This window comes from Mauremys reevesii, linkage group 1 (genome assembly GCF_016161935.1).
Source record: "Mauremys reevesii isolate NIE-2019 linkage group 1, ASM1616193v1, whole genome shotgun sequence".
Lineage (NCBI taxonomy): Eukaryota > Metazoa > Chordata > Testudines > Geoemydidae > Mauremys > Mauremys reevesii.
In genome coordinates, this window is record NC_052623.1 from 321,177,684 (window position 1) to 321,198,853 (window position 21,170).

The following is a 21,170-nucleotide window of genomic DNA, read 5'->3' on the forward strand; positions in this document are numbered from 1 at the left end:
CAATAAAACATTATGGCATCCCCTTGAAATGTCTAAATTTTAAATCTGGAATGCAAACAACTACAGTTCTCAGCACCGTTCGTACAGTGACCTAACCACCAGTGTAGATGCAGCTAGGTTGATAGAACAATGCTTCTGTCAACTTGAATAGTGTCATTTGAGGACATCATGTTCCTACAGTGACAGAAAAACCTATTCCATCGGTGTAGACCTTCTTCCATGGGGTTATGCCAACATAGCTACTTTGCCATAACCATCCCAGTATGGTATCAGTAAAGCAGACATATCCCGTGTATACCAAATTTCTAGGTTCTAACTCAGTGGAAATATAGAAATATATTGTAATTAAGCCAGTGACCTGTTATAAACATCTGTCTAGTATTAGATACACCCTTTAATCAAGATGCACTTTATTAGGAAATCTGCTTAACTCAGGATGTCTCTCAAGCAGGCACATTTAAGACCAATGATACTTATTGGCAATGACCGCTTCTTAATCATAGAATATTAGGGTTGGAAGAGACTTCAGGAGGTCATCTAGTCCAAACCTCTGCTCAAAGCAGGACCAACACCAACTAAATCATCCCAGCCAGGGTTTTGTCAAGCCAGGCCTTAAAAACCTCTCAGGATAGAGATTCCACCATCTCCCTAGGTAACCCATTCTAGTGCTTCACCACCCTCCTAGTGAAACAGTGTTTCCTAATATCCAACCTAAACCTCCCCCACTGCAACTTCAGACCATTGCTTTTTGTTCTGTCATCTGCCACCATGGAGAACAGCCCAGATCAATCCTCTTTGGAACTCCCCTTCAGGTAGTTCAAGGCTGCTATCAAATCCCCCCTCATTCTTCTCTTCTTCAGACTAAACAATCCCAGTTCCCTCAGCCTCTCCTCATAAGTCATGTGCCCCAGCCCCCGAACCATTTTTGTTGCCTTCTGCTGGACTCTCTCCAATTTGTCCATATCCCTTCTGTAGTGGGGGGGCCCAAAACTGGAGCAATACTCCAGATGTGGCCTCACCAGTGATGAACAGAGGGGAATAATCACTTCCCTCGATTTGCTGGCAACACTCCTATTAATGCAGCCCAATATGCCGTTGGCCTTCTTGGCAACAAAGGCACGCTGCTGACTCATATCCAGCTTCTTGTCCACTGTAATCCCCAGGTCCTTTTTTGCAGAACTGCTGCTTAGCCAGTCGGTCCCCAGTAACCCTGCTTAATTGGGACGCATTTGGGTGATCTAGTGTTGCTGAAGTCTGTGCATTCATCTCAATCTTGCATTAGTTTTGTGTGCTGTGATACATACAGAAAGCATATGAAATGCTTCACCATTACCTCATCCCTGCCGCTAATGTGTGTAATGAAAACAAAAGTGGAGGGGTTAATACAGCTGAACATACACTGGAACATTAGACAAAGACAGACATGCATCAGTCATGCAGGGTGAACAGAGGTTCCTGATTTGGCGAGGGGGTTAAGAAATCACAAGAAAGACTGAAAAACCTAAGTTAGCCTTGGATTTGCAGGAAGCATCATGACTTGGAGACTGACATGTGAAAGGAGCGTTCTGCAGTCATCCTGGAATAGACCATTGCTGTATAGACCATATTCTGAGAACTACTGTCTTATACTTTCCCCTTTTTGACTTTAATTAATGACCTGGAAGGGGGGATTATATATAGTTTCTACTATTTCAAATAGCCTGTTGGGATCAGTCAGTATTCTCTGGAACTACCATTCTTCCTCCTTACTTTTGAGAAACTGGGTAACCATGCTAGACTCATTGGTTATATATCTTACTGTAAAACAGACATCTAGATATTTTTGTTTTTTATTTCTCACCGTTTGTATAATTTAGACATCAATACTGTTTGGGGATTAGATTGGAACAAAATAAATGGTGGTACTTTCCCAAACTCCACCCTCTCAGGACTCCAGAATGAAATGCCACAAATAGTAGATTGTGAAGTTCTTCATCCTATATTTTGTGTGTGTGTGTGTGTGTGTGTTTGATCAGCAGTGAAATAGGTCAGAATGCTGACATTTAAATCATTATCATCAGGATTCAGAGATCACACCCCCTCAAGATGAATAAGAGCAGCTGACACCTTTCTCAGAGCTATAGTTAGGGTTGCACAAAACCAAACACTCCAGCACTGCCCCTTCCCTGAGGCCCCATCCCCACTCATACATTCTCCCTCCCTTGGTGGCTCCCCCAACCTCACTCACTTTCACTGGGCTGGGGCAGGGGTTGGGTGTCAAAGGGGATGAGGGCTCTAACTGGGGGTGCAGGCTCTGTGGTGGGGATGGGGATGAGGGTTTTGGGGTGCAGGAGGGGGCTCCAGGCTGGGGGGGGGGTGAGGACAAGGAATTTGAAGTGCAGGAGGGGGCTACGGGTTGAGGCAGGGGGTTGAGGTGCAGGGAGGGTGAGGACTCTGGCTCGGGGTGCAGGCTCTTGAGTGGGGCCTGGGATGAGAGGTTTGGGGTGCAGGAGGGGGCTCCAGGTTTGGGGGGGGCATGGCACTTACTTTGGGCAGCTCCTGGTCAGTGGCGCAGCGGGGCTAAGGCAGCCTCCTTGCCTGTCCTGCCACCATGCTGTGCCCTGGAAGCGGCCAGCAGCAGGTCCATCTCCTAGGTGGGAGGATGAAGAGGCTCTGTGCACTGCTCTCACCCATGAACACCGCCCCAACAGCTCCCATTGGCCACGGTTCCTGGCCAATGGGAGTGCGGAGCCAGTGCTCAGGACGGGGGCAGTGTGCAAGAGCCCCATGGCCCCCCTACCTAGGAGCCAGACTATGTTTGCTGGCCGCTTCTGGGGCACAGTGCGGTGCCAGGACAGGTAGGGACTAGCCTACCTTAGACCTGCAGCACCGTTGACCAGACTTTTAAACGGCCCAGTCAGCAGTGCTAACCAGAACCGCCAGGGTCCCTTTTCGACCAGGCATTCCGGTCAAAAACCGGACACCTGGCAACCGTAGCTATAGTTTCAGTCAATCTGCATATTCAGGTAGACATCAATGCAGTGATCATCAGTTCATGCTTACAAGTTTGTTTTGGTGTGTTGGTTGGCTTCTTTATTTTGGTTTGTTCTTTGTGAGCCAGTCCATTTCAACCCTTGACAGCGTCCTTTCGAAGTGCATTGATTGTTTTATACAGCCCAAAGCAATAGCTCCATAACATGCTAGAAATAAACTCCTGTTGCTTCATATTCCATCCCAAAATCTTTGTGTAATAAATACCCACTTCAGTTTCCAGTTTTTTCCATTCCTTACAAAAAATGTATTATGGAACATGAAAATGTCTTCTGTGCATATTAAACACCATTGCCACCATTCCCTAGTCTGTTAAACTCTCATCTGCATTTCAGAATATAGTCCACATCAATATGTTTGCACCCTATTCTCATTAACGTTAGGGAACTGAAATACTTTTCTGATTTAATTACTTTTATATTTCCTTCACTGATTACAGTAAATTCCTGGATTAAAATATTCCAAAGTCCCATGACTGCATATGAGAAATTTCAGGAGGATTACTTTACTTTGGGGAGGGTCAAAAATCACTCTTGTATGGAAAGCTATAGTCACTCACAACCTTCACTATAGACCACATCTCAATAATAATACCATCAGGTCCTCAGTCTAACATAACTTATATTGTTTCCATTTTATTATAGTTTGCAAAACCCAACCAAAGGCTTGAAACTGGGAACCCACAGGTAAAGCATCTTTTATGAGAGAGATAAATACTTGGGCTTCAAAAATTAAGCAGTCTCAATTAACAGGAAAAGTTCTCTAAGAATCTCCTCTTTCTACAAATAAGGAAACAAACACAAAGAAAACACAAACTATTCCATACACATTGCTGGAGAAAAAAGTAATTTTTTCAGTAAAAATAAACTACATGTGCCATACTGTAAATGCTTTGCAAGGCTCCTTCTGGGACTTGGGTGTCTGACAGCCGCTTTGGAAAATCCCAACCATACAATATATGTCTGAATGTCTGGGTTTGGTCTATACCCATAGGCCCAATACTGGTTAAAAATTGGACATCCCTGCCTCAGAGTCTTTGGTCCAGAAATATCTACTTAACTGATAGAAAAAGAAGACCGCTAAAGTGTAAAGTAAGCAGCAGCTGGACTAATAACATTTCAACGGTGGAAACCAGAGAAGAATTTGCACAAACTAATCAAGGTTTCACGGTAACAACAGAAAGACCTTCGATTTCAGCTGCTCAGGGCTCTGTCCTGTGAGGTCCTGAGCATTCTCATCCACCAAGGGACTTGAGGGTGTTGAAGAGTTATTGAACATCACACAGGAGTAGGACCTTACTTGGCAAAAGTACTTCCTTTACAATACAAATCCTACACTATAATTATTAATGATGTCTACAAATTGTATTTCCTGAAGAATTTGCAGTTTATGAGGAAACTTCTCATAAAATAGCAAGACAATGTGAATAGGATTCCTACAATTACTTTCAAAGGTTTACTAGATATTCCACTGCTTTGTTTAGACCAAATTTATGATTTTATATATTATTTATAAATCCTATAAAAGCTAGCTCATTCCTGAGTTAGTTATATGATTGCTACCGTAAACATAGAGCTAGAGAGCTGCCATTTTATCTATTTACTTTATTAAATCTTTCTTGAAGATATCAAACTTCAAGGCAGAAAATATTAACACAGGGCACTTTTACTTTCTACCTGGATAGAAAATTTCCTTTTAAAATATGAAATATTAATTTGAAATTATAAGTGACCTTTTTAAAACCTGCACCCTGCTGTTTAGTATTCTAGCCTGACAAATTCCTTGCATCATCGGAGATGACAAATTTTTTTGACTTCTGGAATGTTCTCAATTTTAGTGGTATTTTTTTGTATATTTAGTTTCAATTACAAATCATGTAACTGTCAGTTTTAACAATATGATATCAACAGTTTTAGAAACCAAACCAAAAATAGCTTCAGCCTTGCATTTTGGAAGTGAAACAAAAAATAAAATACTAACGTAATAATACTGGCATCCTACTCAGCAAAGCATTTATAACAGTTCTGTGCTTAATTTTAAGCACTTGAGTAGTCCTATTAACTATACGTGCTTTGCTGGATTGGATCCTTAGTCTAGTCCATACTGGACATTTATTAAATTACAAGAACACATTGTATATATTCATACATAATCATTTAATAAAATATTTGACACATAGGAACATATGGTCCATCTAGCTAAATATCCTGCCTCCAGCAGTGCCCTTTATTTGATTTTTGAAGAAAGCAGAAAACTCCATGATTCAACTTAAGCAACTGATTTTATCTGCAGGAGAAATTCTTTCCCATCTCCTTCATGTAGTCATCTTAAGGCCTAAAGCAGAATGGGTGTGCTCCATTATCATGCTGAACTAACCTAGGGTCTCGGTTTAACTGCTTATGCTGTTGTAATTCACACATCCATCCATCTCCCTTTAAACTATTTGATTCCATTTCCGCATGGAAGTGAATTCCACCCATTAATTACGTCGTGTAAAGAAGTATCTTTTCTAAATGTGTCTGTGCTAAATTTGTTACAAATCAATGAATGTCCACTAGTATATTATGAGACTGAATGAAGGGGAATAAGTAATCAGTCTTAACTAAGCCCTTTATTGCTTCAAACTATTTCTATCATGTCACCTTTTATTGCCCTCTCTAAACTAAATGATCCAAATCTCTTTACTCACTCCTCATATATAAACCTGACCTAACCTTTCACCATCATATTCCCCTTCTCTGATCTTCTTGAAGTTCAGTAGTGAGAGGGCCTTGTTTTCATTTTCAGTAAGCCCCATAAAGCAGTCTTTAAAGTGGGTATAAAAGGAAGTTACACCCTCTTTAGAGGCTTTAGGCTAGGTCTTCACTGCACAGTTAACAGGGGCAGCTCTAGGCACCAGCAAAGCAAGCAGCTGCTTCGGGCAGCCCATTTGCAGGGGCGGCAGCTAGCAGGGATTGAGCCTGGGAGCTGAGAACCAACAGGGGTCCCTGGGAGCTGTAGTTCCTTGGTTAGCTCCCTGCCTATAGAACCAGCTCTGGAGCAGGGAAAGAACTATATTTCCCAGCATTCCCTTGGCCACTACCAACAGGAAAGAGGGGGAGGGAATATGGTAGCTGAAACCTCATGCTGCAGCTTGAGCTCACTGCTAGAGCGGAGTGGCACTGTGAATGGGGAACAAGTGTGCCCAAGGAGTAGAAGGCTTTGGCCCAGATATCCCCTTCAGAAGACATCCCCAGACTGGCTTAGGGATACTGGTGTGACCTCACCTTGCAGCCCCCAAAGAAGGAATTGGATGGACTAAATGGACAGTGCCCCTCTCTATCTGAAGCGTAGCAAGGGAGGTGAGTAACAAAAAGCAGAACGCCTACAAGGAGTGGAAGATGGGCAGGATTAGCAAGGAAAGCTACCTTATTGAGGTCAGAACATGTAGGGATGAAGTGAGAAAGGCTAAGAGCCATGTAGAGTTGAACCTTGCAAAGGGAATTAAAACCAATAGTAAAAGGTTCTATAGCCATATAAATAAGAAGAAAACAAAGAAAGAAGTGGGACCGCTAAACACTGAGGATGGAATGGAAGTTAAGGATAACCTAGGCATGGCCCAATATCTAAATAAATACTTTGCCTCAGTCTTTAATAAGGCTAATGAGGAGCTTAGGGATAATGGAAGGATGACAAATGGGAATGAGGATATGGAGGTAGATATTACCAAATCCGAGGTACAAGCCAAACTCAAACAGCTTAATGGGACAAAAACGGAGGGCCTAGATAATCTTCATCCAAGAATATTAAAGGAACTGGCACATGAAATTGCAAGCCCATTAGCAAGAATTTTTAATGAATCAGTAAACTCGGGGGTTGTACCGTACGACTGAAGAATTGCTAACATAGTTCCTATTTTTAAGAAAGGGGGAAAAAGCGATCCGAGTAACTATAGGCCTGTTAGTTTGACATCTGTAGTATGTAAGGTCTTGGAAAAAATTTTGAAGGACAAAATAATTAAGGACATTGAGGTCATTGGTAATTGGGATAAATTACAACATGGTTTTACAAAAGGTAGATCATGCCAACCCTGATCTCCTTCTTTGAGAAGGTAACAGATTATTTAGACAAAGGAAACATAGTGGATCTAATTTACCTTGATTTCAGTAAGGCATTTGACACGGTTCCACATGGGGAATTATTAGTCAAATTGGAAAAGATGGGGATCAATATGAAAATTGAAAGTTGGATAAGGAACTGGTTAAAGGGGAGACTACAAAGGGTCGTACTGAAGGGTGAACTGTCAGGCTGGAAAGAGGTTACTAGTGGAGTTCCTCAGGGATCAGTTTTGGGACCAATCTTATTTAACCTTTTTATTACTGACCTTGGCACAAAAAGCGGGAATGTGCTAATAAAGTTTGCGGATGACACAAAGCTGGGAGGTATTGCTAACACAGAGAAGGACCGGGATATCATACAGGAAGATCTGGATGACCTCGTAAACTGGAGTAATAGTAATAGGATGAAATTTAATAGTGAAAAGTGCAAGGTCATGCATTTAGGGATTAATAATAAGAATTTTAGTTATAAATTGAGGACGCATCAGTTGGAAGTAACAGAGGAGGAGAAGGACCTCGGAGTATTGATGGATCACAGGATGACTATGAGCTGCCAATGTGATATGGCCGTTAAAAAAGCTAATGCAGTTTTAGGATGCATCAGGCGAGCAAAGATAAGGAGGTGTTAGTACCATTATATAAGGCACTGGTGAGACCTCATCTGGAATACTGTGTGCACTTCTGGTCTCCCATGTTTAAGAAAGATGAATTCAAACTGGAACAGGTTCAGAGACAGGCTACTAGGATGATCTGAGGAATGGAAAACCTGTCTTATGAAAGGAGGCTCGAAGAGCTTGGCTTGTTTAGCCTAACCAAAAGAAGGTTGAGAGGGGATATGATTGCTCTTTATAAATATATCAGAGGGATTAATATTAGGGAGGGAGAGGAATTATTTAAGCTTAGTACCAATGTGGACACAGAACAAATGGGTATAAACTGGACACTAGGAAGTTTAGACTTGAAATTAGACAAAGGTTTCTAACCATTAGAGGAGTGAAGTTCTGGAACAGCCTTCCAAGGGGAGTAATGGGGGCAAAAGATATATCTGGCTTTAAGATTAAGCTTGATAAGTTTATGGAAGGGATGGTATGATGGGATAGCCTAATTTTGGCAATTAATTTTGGCAATTGATCTTTGATTATCAGCAGGTAAGTATGCCCAGTGGTCTGTGATGGGATGTTAGATGGGATGGGATCTGAGTCACTGCAGAGAATTCTTCCCTGGGTGCTGGCGGGTGAGTCTTGCCCACATGCTCAGGGTTTAACTGATTGCCATATTTGGGGTTGGGAAGGAATTTTCCTCCAGGGCAGATTGGCAGAGGCCTTGGAGGTTTTTCGCCTTCCTCTGCAGAGTGGGGCATGAGTCACTTGCTGGAGGATTCTCTGCAGCTTGAGGTCTTCAAACCACAATTTGAAGACTTCAGTAACTCAGACATAGGTTAGGGGTTTGTTATAGAAGTGGATGGGTAGGATTCTGTGGCCTGCATTGTGCAGGAGGTCAGACTAGATGATCATAATGGTCCCTTCTGACCTATGAGTCTATGAGGTACATGGATTAAAATGAAAAGTAAGGGAGGGGAGGCTCCACTGGACCTGGGAAGCTTTAGATACAGTACCAGGCACTTAGAAGGATTTCTACTTCTGAACCATGGAAGCAGAAATTGACTTTTCCTTTCCAGATTTAGCTAATATTCAGAAAGGGAATCTAGCACCTGCCTTCCAGACAGGGGCGGCTCTAGAAATCAGGCTGCCCCAAGCAGCGCGGTGCGCTGCGCCGCCCTTCCCCGGTCCTGCGGCGGGTCCTCTCTTCCCCGGCTCGGGTTCTCCTCCACAGGGCCTGCTGCGGCGGTCAACGCCCGGAGGGGAGCGGCGAGGCGCGCCGCGCCGCATGACTGGGCGTGCCGTGCCATGGTCTCGCGGGCGCGGGCATGCATGCCGGGCATGCCTGGCCCGGGCCGAGGAAAGGGAGGCGGCCCGGAGCCGCCCCGGCGGCCGGCGTCGGTCCGCTCCCTCGGACTCCCGTCCGCCCGCATGCAGGCACAGGACAGCCCCACCCAGCCTCCTCCCGCCCTCTCCCCTCTCGCCCAGGCCGCCCCTGCCTTTGCTTTTGCTTGCTGCTAGGCTGAGCCTTGCCGCCCCTGCTTCCAGATTTGAACACCTCAAAATTCAGGAGTGCTCAAGCTCAATTTGGGCAGCTGTTACTTCATTTCTCCCAAATCAAATATACTGATCCACTGTAATTTGCTGTAGAAAAAGTAGATAAAATTGAGCAAGAAATGCTTCCTAGTGGTTTTTAGGACTGGAGTTGCCATTTTCAATAGCCATTGCTTTTTTTTTTTTTAAGTTTTATTTGTTTAAAAGGAAGACAATGATATTGCATTGGCAAATTCCCCATAGAAACAAAGAGTGGAACAAATGAATAATAAAGGCACCTTGACTTTTCCTCATTTATGGAGGACAGTCTTATAATATGCATCCAGATATCCTCCAATCACACAAGCTGAAAATTGTTCCACTTTACTGCAGTTCTGTAACCATATGGGAACCAATCCTGTCTGTGTTCTGTGCACATCCAAAATTCCTGCTGAATGACCTGCCCTGGGAGCGAGTTACCAGTGACCCAGGGCTGGGGCAGAAGGAGGGTGCAGGTGGGGGTGGGGGAGGAAGAGCCCAGGGCTGGGACGGCAGGGAGTGCGGGTGGAGGGGGCAGAGCCCAGGGCTGGGGTGGAGGGGGGGCACTGGTGGGGGGGAAAGGGGGTGCCCAGAGCTGGTGCAGCACGGGGTGTGTCTGAGCCCAGGTCTGGGGTGCCAGGGGGTGCGGGTGGGGGGGGGGGAGAGCCCAGGGCTGGGGCGGCAGGAGGGTGCAGGAAGGGGGAGGCCCAGACCTGGGGCAGCAAGGGGTGCAGGTGGAGGGGGAGAGCCCAGGGCTGGGGCAGCAGGGGGGTGCAGGGGGGAGCCCAGGGCTGGGATGGGGGCAGCCAAATTTTATTTTGCTTGGGGCGGCAAAAAAACTAGAGCTGGCCCTGACAGTTAACCAGGATGACCAGTAAACCTAGGCTTGGTGCAAGCATCCCACAGCAAAGCTCTGCCTACCTTACTCTCTCTTCACTGTTTCTGCACTCAACCACGTGTGTCTGGGTGCATATCCCATGGTTCTGGGTGCTGAGACACTCAAGGTTTGGAGTCAACTGTGACAGTCATGGGAAAACTTGTCTGTCCTTCCAGGGGAATTGTGAGAAAGCTATTGGAGCACTATCAGCACTCGAATGGTTTAGCCTGCATCTTCCCAACAAAAGTGGGCATGTTGCAGCTCGAGTGAAACTGGAGCATGGGGACTAATCTATATCCCCAGCCAGGTAAAACAGTCTGGGTTTACAGCACCTCCCAGTGGATTTTGGAGGTAGTGGGGGGAGTGAGCTTGGACTAAAACCTGGGTAAGAGCCGGGTTTAACTGCGCATCGAAGACATACCCTTCCACTGCCAGAGCAAAGTAAGAGAGCTTAGTCTAATCACCCCTTAGTCTAAGGCTCCTCAGCACCTGTCTCATACTGCCTGCACCCTATGTCTCACTTGCATAGGGTGCAGGCAGTATGAGACAGGTGCTGAGGAGCCTTGCTCTGTCTTTGAGAAGGCGGTTCTAGAATTAGCTATTCTGATGGTCAAAATACCAAGCTCTGCCTGCCCTGCAGCCTGTGGATTCTGGGGCAGTTCCAGCTCTACCAGGAATCCCCAGTCGCAACAGGCAGCATCCCCTGCTATATTCTGCCACACTATGATGTGTCCAACTGCTGCCCAATTATTTGATGAACGTCTCAGTGTTTTTCAAATAATTTTACAGTTCATCAATTATTATTCAACCAACTCTACTGCTGGAGCAGCCCATTCTTTCCAGCCATCCCTAGCTGATGCAGGGTAATATTCAGTTAACTATTTACAATGATCCATAGCTCCCTTTCCTGATGAGTATGATATAGTTTAGGTCCTAGCAGCATGTACTCCAATTTCAAACTATTTCTTAATACCCTTAAGGCTTGATTTGCTATAACTATTAAGTAAGGGATGGCATGTTGCTCCACTGCCCCAGAAATAGACTATCCAGACTGTGACTCAGAGTTATGAACTGTTCCCTAGATTCCCCCTTGCTCTTGGGAATTGGATATAGTGTATTACTCCTACACCTGGTGCAGAATATTTTCCCTTCTGCGCTGGCTCAGTTGATGTGGCCAGTGCTTTGGATGGCAGGGGTGGGAGGTAAGGCAAGGCTCTACTGATTCCTTATCCTGGCCCACCCATGTCTGGGAATACCAGACCTATGGAGGCTCTTCTCCCATTTGTGCTACGTGTGAGACGTCCCCTTGCTCCCCTCTGTGGGCACCTATGGTAAATTACAATCTCACACCTAATCTGTTCTGTTATTTAGAGGCCTAGTCATCACTGGTCTTTCAATCCTTTTGAAATTCCTGTCACCCAATTTTGTGACCACCCTAAGTGATCACAGTAACGATTACCATAATTGCTGTCAGATCCTAGTCAGAGGAAACTTGCAATTTGAATACCAGGCTTTCCAAGTGAGGTAAGCATGCAGCGTTGTGTCTGAAGAAAATTACATAGCATGTTCATCAGCACAGTAGAGAAGGAAGCAAGCAAGCAGCTGTGTTACACGCACCAGTAAAAGTGCCTGTATTATTCGTAGCAGCCTCTGACTTTTGGAAACATTACAGGCAATTTTGGAAAAAGGAAACAAGGTCTGCAATCCTTGTGCACACATCTTCAAATGCCATCTACGAGCACTACATCTAGTGATATAACGGCCCATAGAAATACACAGCCCCTCGACAATCGGAGATAACCAAGAGCTTATTGATCCTCAATCCCTCTCCTGAGCTAAGCAAAAAAGAGTGAATGATAAAGAGCTGCTGTTGAGGGAAAAAACACTAAAGAACTTATAGCAAGTGTTACACATGAAAACACTGAGCACGTGATTATCTGTGCTGTAAGTTAAGTTACAGATTCTCTCTAGGCAACATCGATAGATGATTTTCCTCAACCTGCCACTGCCACCTAAATATATGACTGCTGGCAAAATAGCAAAGTTAAAACCAATCATCCATGTCCCACATATGCACAGCGATACCGTGTATGTGTCATTGCTGATCCCCATTTCAGATGTTGGGATAGAGATTTATTGGGGAATGCAGAGGCCTGGATTCTCCTTTCACTTAAGTTCTTGTAAACTAAAGAATAATGCCACTAAAGGAAATTGAGTTGCTTCAGTGAAATTCAGGTGTAAGTAGAGCAGGGTAAATAACTGATTTTTTTGATTCAATGGCACATCTGAATAATAAAATAAAATAATAAATAATAAAAGATAGTTTGGGTTGAACTGAAAATTCCAAAATCCATCAGTGAATCAAAAAAGCCCATTTCAGATCAAACAAAACATCTCATTCAACCCAAAACATTTCATTCTCGGCATTTTCAAAGGTCTAGATTCACAAAATGTTTGGAGGAGGAGACACGTGCTCCCCTGATAACCCAGTAGTAGAGCACTCACCCAGGCTGTAGGAAGCCTGGGTTCAGTTTTCTCTTCTATCTGATATGGACAAGGGATTTGGACTGTGGTCCCCCCCATAAGTGCAGAAGTGCACCCTGAGCCCTGGGCTATAAGATAGTCCAGGACATATCTCTCTTATTAAAGCTGTTTCACTTTGTGAAGGTAATTAAATATTCATTGGCGCACAGACTGGAACCTGGGTCTGCCACATCCCAGGTGTGTACCCTACCCGGCAAGCTCTCTCTCCCTCAGTCTCAGTGGCTATTCAAATATTTTATACAAAGTGGAACAACTTCAACCAGAGAGACTGAGCAACAACTCCGCAGGTTTCCCTTAGCTCTGTAGCCAGGACATTCTTACAATGTAGGGAACCCAAGTGCAAAGCCTCTCTCCTCATCAGGCAAAGCAGCCTCCTCCATGACTATCTGGCACATTCATGACTAGTTTTGGGTTGACCAAACTGCATTTTTTTTGGCAAATAAACTATTCATGCAAAATATTTCACCCAACTCTAGGCATGAGTGAAAATAGAATCAGGCCCAGTAGCAGCTGCAGCATATATGTATTCATCTCATTGTTCTCTTGTTCCATTTGTCTCCTTCCCTAGCTTCTGTTTTTTCCCTTCAGTTTACTGCAGTGGGAATGAATGCTGATGACACCATATATGGTCAGACTCCATGCACTGATGTCTGAGCAATTAATACTTGGCAGCATATTAAAGCAGCACGTAATGGTTCTGATTTTCCTGACTAGGAAATAAATTACTAAAACTCAACTATAATATTAATTTATTGTCAAATTGTATTGGGATTTTGCAGAGAGGTTTCTTGTAGAAGGGCCTGATCCTGCAAGGGACTAAGCACTTCCTAGAAGCATACCCTCAGTTCTCATTAGTTTCCCTGGAAGTTAAAGTTCCTCAGCAGATTCCAAGAAGTGTTCAGCACCTCAATGGATCAGATGACTAATTTATTGTCTTCTCTAACTGACTGTGCATAATTTCATAGACAATTAGATCACTGAAGGCTGGATTAGTGATGGTATGAATAACAGAGGATGCCTTAAGTAACACAGGATAGAGCTGGGTGAAATATCAAAGAGAGGCACAGGAGCTTACAGTACTTTGCACTTTTATAGCGCCTTCCGTCTGAGAATCTCAACCTTCTTTGCAAACATTAATTAGTTAAGACTCAGAACAACAGTGTGAGGAAAGTATTTTTAATCCTTATTAACTGATGCAGAAACCAAGGCACTGAATGTTTTAATGACTTACGTGTGGTCACACAAGAAGTCTGTGCAGAGCCGGGAGTGACTATAATCCAAGGCTCCTGGCTCTTAGTCGTGTCCCTTACAAAAATACAATTCTTTTGATGAAGATTATAGGAATTTCTTAAGATTTCTGAAATTTCATATATTCAGAGAGAAAAAAAAGAGATGGAAAAGATAATTAGGTCACCTACTGCATCCTTTTTACCACTGTATAAGTGTTCCCTGCAACATATGTCCTAGTGTTTTATCTACTCTACTTTTAAATGTTTCTGTGACACGGCTTCCAGCATTGCCATTAGGCCACTATTCCTTAGTCATAAAGGGTTTGTCTACACAGCAAAGAAAAACCTGCGGCTGGCCCATGCCAACTGACTCAGGCTTGGGCTGTGAAGCCTGAGCTCTTGGAACCTCCTGCCGCACAGGGTCCTAGAGCCTGTACTGCAGTCCGAGCCTGGAAGTCTACACTGCAATGAAGCAGGCCCACAGCCCAAGCCCCGCAAGCCCAAGTCAGCTGGCACAGGCCAGCCGTGGGCTTTTCTTTGCTGTGTAAACATACCCAAAGATTTCTCAATTTTGTAATTTCATTTTACAAGGTGAAACATGGAGGGCCAGATTTTTCAGCCCCCATCCATTGTTTCTTCCTATATGCAAACATGTACCTGCATGTTGCAGTTGCAAACACTTGCATACACTAACATTTGCATGTTCCTTTTATACTTGCCTTGCATTTGTGCAGATGGTAACATTTCTACTTCTATACCCATTAAGGATCTAAGTGGTTTTGCAGATGCAAGTTCTAACACCTTCTCCTGCACAGGTTACACTATTTAGGACGGCAAGCATAGAGCTAGAATGTTTAGCAAGTGCAAGCTTGTGCATGCACAATGTGAAGAGAGGATGAACAAAGGCTTGATAGAAAATGTGCCCACCCCCACAGAAATTTCGCATTAACAGTGTTGCTCTTGGGCATTCAATAGTGCAAAAGGGAAGAACCAGTCAGTGTCTTCTAAAGTTACATAAATATTTAAGCACAACCCTGTTCATCATAATGAAAGAGAAGACAAGTGACAGGTAGGGGGCCAAGATGAAGAGACTAGACCAATTACAGACAATTATATACATAACAATTACAGACACAGTGCTTGCAAAAGCTGCTGGTGAAGAGAAGCAAAACTCCACCAATGAAAAGTGACTTTTATTTTGGCTTTTTGAAAACGTAGCAAGAAGCCAGAATCTTCCACCTTTGTTTCATGTATGAAACGGTTCCACACAGTCCTAATTAAAGAGAGTATGGAACAGATCCTCAGCTGATATACGTTGTCATAGCTCGATTTATTTCAATGGGGCTATGACAATTCATAGAATTGGTCCTAATATTTTGGGAGTTTCTGGCTGACAACCAGATCTGATCATTTGTCCATCAAGGTTGGTCTCCTGCTTCTGGCAATGGACAATAACACCTGTCTAAGAAGGAGAAAAATCCCCAAGAGACATATTTTTATCAATTGGGGTTTTATTCTTAACAGTTGTAATTCAGAGATGTAAAAGCAAAACTCAACTTCCTGTATAATTAATATACACCATAGAATTTCACCCAGTAATTTCTGCATTAAGCCCATATCTTTTTGTTCAGATACAGACATTTCTTTTAGAAAGATATCCAATCTTGACTTAAAAACTTCAAGCAAGGGAGAATATATAATATTATTTCCCTTAGCAAGTTGCTTCAGTGGTTAAGTACCCTCACATGTGCTTTTTCCCCCAATAATCAATTGGGCTAGCACCAACTTCCAGCCATTGGATTTTGTTATGCTTTTGTCTGCTAGATTAAAGAGCACTCTAGTAAAAGAAATCTCCTTGTTTAGGTACTTACAGACAACGATCAAGTTGCCTCTTAACCTTCTCTTCAATAAGCTAAGTAGATTCGGCTCCTTAAGTCTCTCATTGTAACACACGTTTTCCAGACCTTAAATCATTCTGACCTCTGAATTCTCTCCAATTTTTCAACATGGTTTTACACCATGGACACAAAAACTGAACATAATATTTCTGTCATGGTCTCATCAGTGCCATATGCAGAAGTAAAACCCCCTTGCTGTTCCTACACAGTATTACTCTGTTTATACATACAATGATCACATTAGCCCATTTAGCCTTAACATCTCATTCACAGCCTGTGTTCAGCTGGTTATTTACCATGATCCCAAAGTTCTTTTCAGAGTCACCGGCTTTTTTGATACAATCCTTCATCTCATAAATGGGACTTGCATTTTAATTTAGCCAAATGCAAGGTCATATATCTAGGAACAAAGAATGTATATTGTGTGATTGTGCCCGTCTCAACCATGTGATCCAGATCATTTTGTAGAATTGAGCTGCCCTAATCAATATTGACCACTCCACCCATCTCTGTGTCACCCTCAAATTTTATCAGCCTTCCAACTCAGAAGTTTCAAAATATACCATTTTTTCCTTCCACATTTGGCGAGTATTTTTCTCCTCTGTTTCCAGTGCAACTGAAATTAAAGTGGCTCTCTAAAAAAACAACACCTTCCTGACTTTATTGGGACTATTCACCTGAGCGGTTTGGATTTGGTCCTTCAGTTTATACACAGTCTTCCTCATTATGACAAGGCATCTCTGTAGATTAGCATCACCAGGTGATGCCAGCACAGCTCTCCTGCTACTGGACAGCTAGCCAGAGATGCAGTATAGGACTAGACTTCAATAGGCCCTTAACCAGGTGGACAGGAGAGAAGAATGAAAATGGCATGCCTCCTCTTGTAGGGCTTTCACAAAGGTCTGCCACAACTGCAGTCCCTGTTCCAAGGGAAATGCGGGGCCAATACACCTGGTGTGCTTTCGGAGGAACCAGCCCTCTCTGAAGTATCCATGACTCTATGCAGTTCTGTACTGCCCAACTCAGGCGGGTGGCTAAGTCTCACATGTGCCCCCTAGAGTTTCTGTAAAACTGGGCATATTTCTGCACTCCTTCCTGAACCAAAACATTTTTTTGAATTCAGTTTGCATGTCATCTGAATGTGTGCAAGTTCAGCTGCTATTTTAAAAGACAAGCCTTTCACTAGAGTGGTAGATTTAAAAACGACAATAGCTATTCAGGGTCCATGAACTTTCACTATCAGATACACAGTAACAAGTGGTCATGTGTAGGGTCTAAAGTCATGTCCATAAACCCTTTAAGTTTCAAATTATTAATTTAACATTTCAAAGCAACTCCAGCTCAGCAGCCACCTGCTTTGATTATTTCATCAAGTGAAAAACTGTTAAATTGAATTTAGGAAGAGAGATTGAATAATCTGGTTGGCTGTCAAAGGTTCCATATTTATTACTCGTGTTTCTATCTCTCTAATGTTTGCACAGCAATGTGTGTATTGGTTAAGTATTGCTGAACAGCCAGCAGAGCACTCCCAGGAGAACATTTTATTGTTGTAGGACCTACAGGAGCACAAGAAAATCGCTTTTCAAAATAAGAGCATTTGTTGATTCAGAGCTAAATCTGAAAGGCTTAAAAACTGAGCACTTATTAAGTGATTATGTAGTTTTCTGAAATAAAGACACTTCTGAAAACACCTGTGATTTTGAACAGCCTGCCAACTTGCCTCATCAGAGCAATTCAGATTGTGGAAAGCAATTGCAGTATGAAAGCTCAATCCTGCAAGGGGCCAAGCACCTTCTGTGGAGCTGATGAACATCCTCAACTCTCACTGAAGTCAATGGGAGTTGATGATGCTCAGCACCTTGACAGAAATGCTCAGCACTCTGGAGGATTGGCCAGTGTCTCCCCGGTAGCCTATTATGTGGATATACAGAGCTAACAAACTGAACATAAACAACTGTAAATAGAAATGTAGAAGGGAAAAATAATCAGAAAGGGTAAAAAAAATACCTTTTTCTGGGGTAATACTGCTGATTATATAAAAACTGTTTAACACACACAAAATTTTTTAAGTTTTATTCACTTACACATACTTCTAAATAACCACTTTTTAAAAAACAGTAGTACATTCCAGGATGCACAATACACAGGAGTTTCCTGCATCTCCTGACATGCTTCATCCCTAATCTTGCTGCTTCATCAATTTCAACTTTCGCCCTACACTACTAGCATTTCCAAAAGCAACATATTTAAAGACATTTCCATTTTATTATCTTAACCGCACTGGAAACTGCCCACAAGTTGCAATGAACAAAACACCAACACCCCAATACCTCAGTTAGGTACTAAGCTCATTCCTACTTAATCCACAGTGGCTTGGAGATGTTGCAAGGAAGGCAAAAAAGTCCCTAGTCCTCTGCCAATTGGACAATGAGCGAAAAAATTCCTTCCTGACCTCCTAAACATGTAATCAGCTACAACTGCAATATCTGTCAGGCTGGGTTCCCATTCCTACTTCAGGTGGTCTGCTGGAATGGAGACAAGAGAGATTCCACATGGCCCCCACACTGGGTTAAATCCTAGGAGCTGGAGAATGCTGACCAGTCAGCAATCTTCTCCCCCACGTGGCCAATAGGTGCCAGAGACTCCCAGAGGGAGGAGCTACCTATTGTCCTTAGCGAGTGTCTCCTTTCTTTGCTTCTGGGACTGTCCCACTTTCACCACTGGCCCCATCAGGTTCCCTCACCCATTAATGCAGGTGTGTGGCATTTGGGCTCCAGATAACACAGCACGTATACATTATGTGGGCTAAAAACACTCTTGTAATCTTGCTATGTTAGTACTTTAAAGACAATTAAACCCTATACTCTGTTAATGTTCATTTAGTACCTTAATTTTGGGTACTTAGAAAAAAATCAATAACAATCTTAATTCCCACTACAGATAAGTGGTCCAGGTCTTTAAGTATGTATGAACCTAAGAAATTTAAGCAAATATATGAAGACACTACATCTACATCTTACTCCATTTTCAATAAATGTTTTCCCTTGAGGCTGTCCAGTTTTTTCAATGAAGCTAGTGTTTTTAATTGACAACCTTGCCTTGTAGGCAATTCCACACATTTCTGAGCTCTGATTTGGAGTGGGGAGAGAAAGTATCTCATTGTTATGCTGAAAAACAGTAACTCCAAACAACTCTCTCAACAAATCTGGAAACATTATATGGTCTCATTGTACTGCCTGGGCTTCCACTAATACCTTGATAAGTAAGTTGCGATCTTCTGGCATTGTTAGGATGTTACAAATATGTTAACACCAGGAGGTTTGTGTACTCGCTTCCATTTAGCCAGAAATACTAACTTTTGTACTGTGAATCAGTCAGCAGAATTACTGATTCATCAAAAAGTGACAAGAAAGATTCTTTAGATTGCACATATAAGGGGACTGTTGTCCCCTTACTAAAACTCAGTGGGGGTGTTTTGGTTGGCTAGCTCCCAGTATCAAAAAAAAGGGGATGGGTCAATAGGAAATCAGGACCCTGAGACTGACAGTCCCCAGGAACAATGGGGAGAAGCCAGTGCTCCAGGTCAGCCTGATTGACAAGGGCAGGCAGGCTAATCAGGGAGTCAGGAGCAGAGCAAGCAGATACAGAGGGGCCAGAAAAGCAGTTCAGGAAGCAGGTCAGTGCCGGGAGCAGAGTCACAGAAGTAGCCCACAGAGCAGACCTGCGCTGGGAGGAAAGCTGTAACAACCAGAGGGGCCAGAGAAGCAGCCCAGGGAGCTAAAGGCAGAGCAGCAGCAGCAGCCATCCTGAGGCAGAGTGGAGCTGGAGCAGTCCAGAGCCGGGTGCGGGTGAGCAGCTGCGGAGAGTGAGGGGGACCCTGGGCAGCAGGCCCAGTGCAGGGAGATGCCCCCAGCCAAGATGCTTTGCAGGCCAGACTTGGAGGGAGATCGTAACCAGTGGTGAGCTGGAGCCAGTTCCCACAGGTTCTCAAGAACCGGTTGCTAAAATTAAACTTCCGTGGAGAACCGGTTGTTAAAGGGCCAGAGGGTGGGCAAAGAACTCTGGTCTGTGGGCCAGACCATCCTGTTGCTCCCAGGATTCCCAGCTGGGGAGGCTGAGGCTCCCCCGGCCCTTCCCCCACTTCCCCCCCAGCTGCAGCGTGGCCAGCCGCCGGCACCAACTGGGCAGCTCAACTGAGCTCTGGAGTCGTCCTGCTGCTGCTTTTTGAATGGCCCAGCAAGGTGGGGGGGGGGGGCTGCTGCCCCCTCCCCTCTCCTCTGGCCAGCCCTGGAGCTTGCAAGTGGGGCAATTGGCCCAGGCTTTGCAGGGGCCTCTGGCCCCATGAGGATGTCTCCCTGACCCCTCCCCCGCTCCCTCCCCTTAAATCAGAACTTTTTATAGGGAACCGGTTGTTAAGATTTTGGCAGCTCATCACTGATCGTAACACCGACGGGGTGGGGGTGACGCTGGGAAGAAGGGTCCTGCCACCTAGAGCCAGGGGTTGTGTGGCCACCGCCAGAACAAGTGTCTGACCCACAGCATCCCTGCAGTACATCCAGGGCCTGAGGAGGAGATCTGAGACTTGTGAGGAACAAACTGAACTTCCCTTACATTCCAGAGATGCTGGTTGTGATGTCCCCGTGCCACAGAGTGGGGTGATGGGTTTTCCTTTAACCTTTCTGACTTTTTTCCTTATTTTTAATTGATTGCTGTTTAATACATTGTATTTGCTTTGAACTGTATGTAATGATCAGTGGGTCAGGGAAGCATCCCGTGTAGAGAGACCAGAATGGGGACACCCTAGCCCCTGCCCTAAGTGACCACAACAAGGTTGGGGGTTGAGCCCCCCAGGATCCTGGGCCCAGCCTTGCTGGGGTTACAAGGACTCTGCCACACAGGAGGATGGAAGGGGAGCCCTTGAGGTCAGGCAGGTCTTTGGGTAAACGAAGTGGGAGCGAGGACTCAGATCCTTTCGCTAGCCCATTTCACCGGGGTAGTGTATAAACCAGGAAAGTTCCCCACAATTGCAGGGACATTCCCTTGCTTACACACAGTTGAGCACTTAACTCTGCTCTCTTATTTATATGCATTATGATAAAGGTTCATTCACTAACTGCCAAAAGTTTGACATATGGAGTTCAGTTTTTCAAGGTTTGGTCTCTGCTAAACACTGAATATTTCTGGCAACTCTGAGCCCAAATTATTTGACTGCTTTTGAGTATGAGAAGCTTTAGATGGCTTGTTGTAGAAAGGGCATGGAAATTGCTCTCATTGAAAAGTACTTTTGATTGTTATAGAATCATAGAGTTGGAAGGGACCGCAAG

General features: G+C 44.1%; 1 protein-coding gene across 1 annotated transcript in view; it reads right to left on the reverse strand.

Annotated features, from left to right (window-relative positions):
* Positions 1–21,170, reverse strand: part of GRM8 (glutamate metabotropic receptor 8) — a 485,373-nt gene that overhangs the window by 317,481 nt on the left and 146,722 nt on the right. The window lies entirely within an intron of this gene.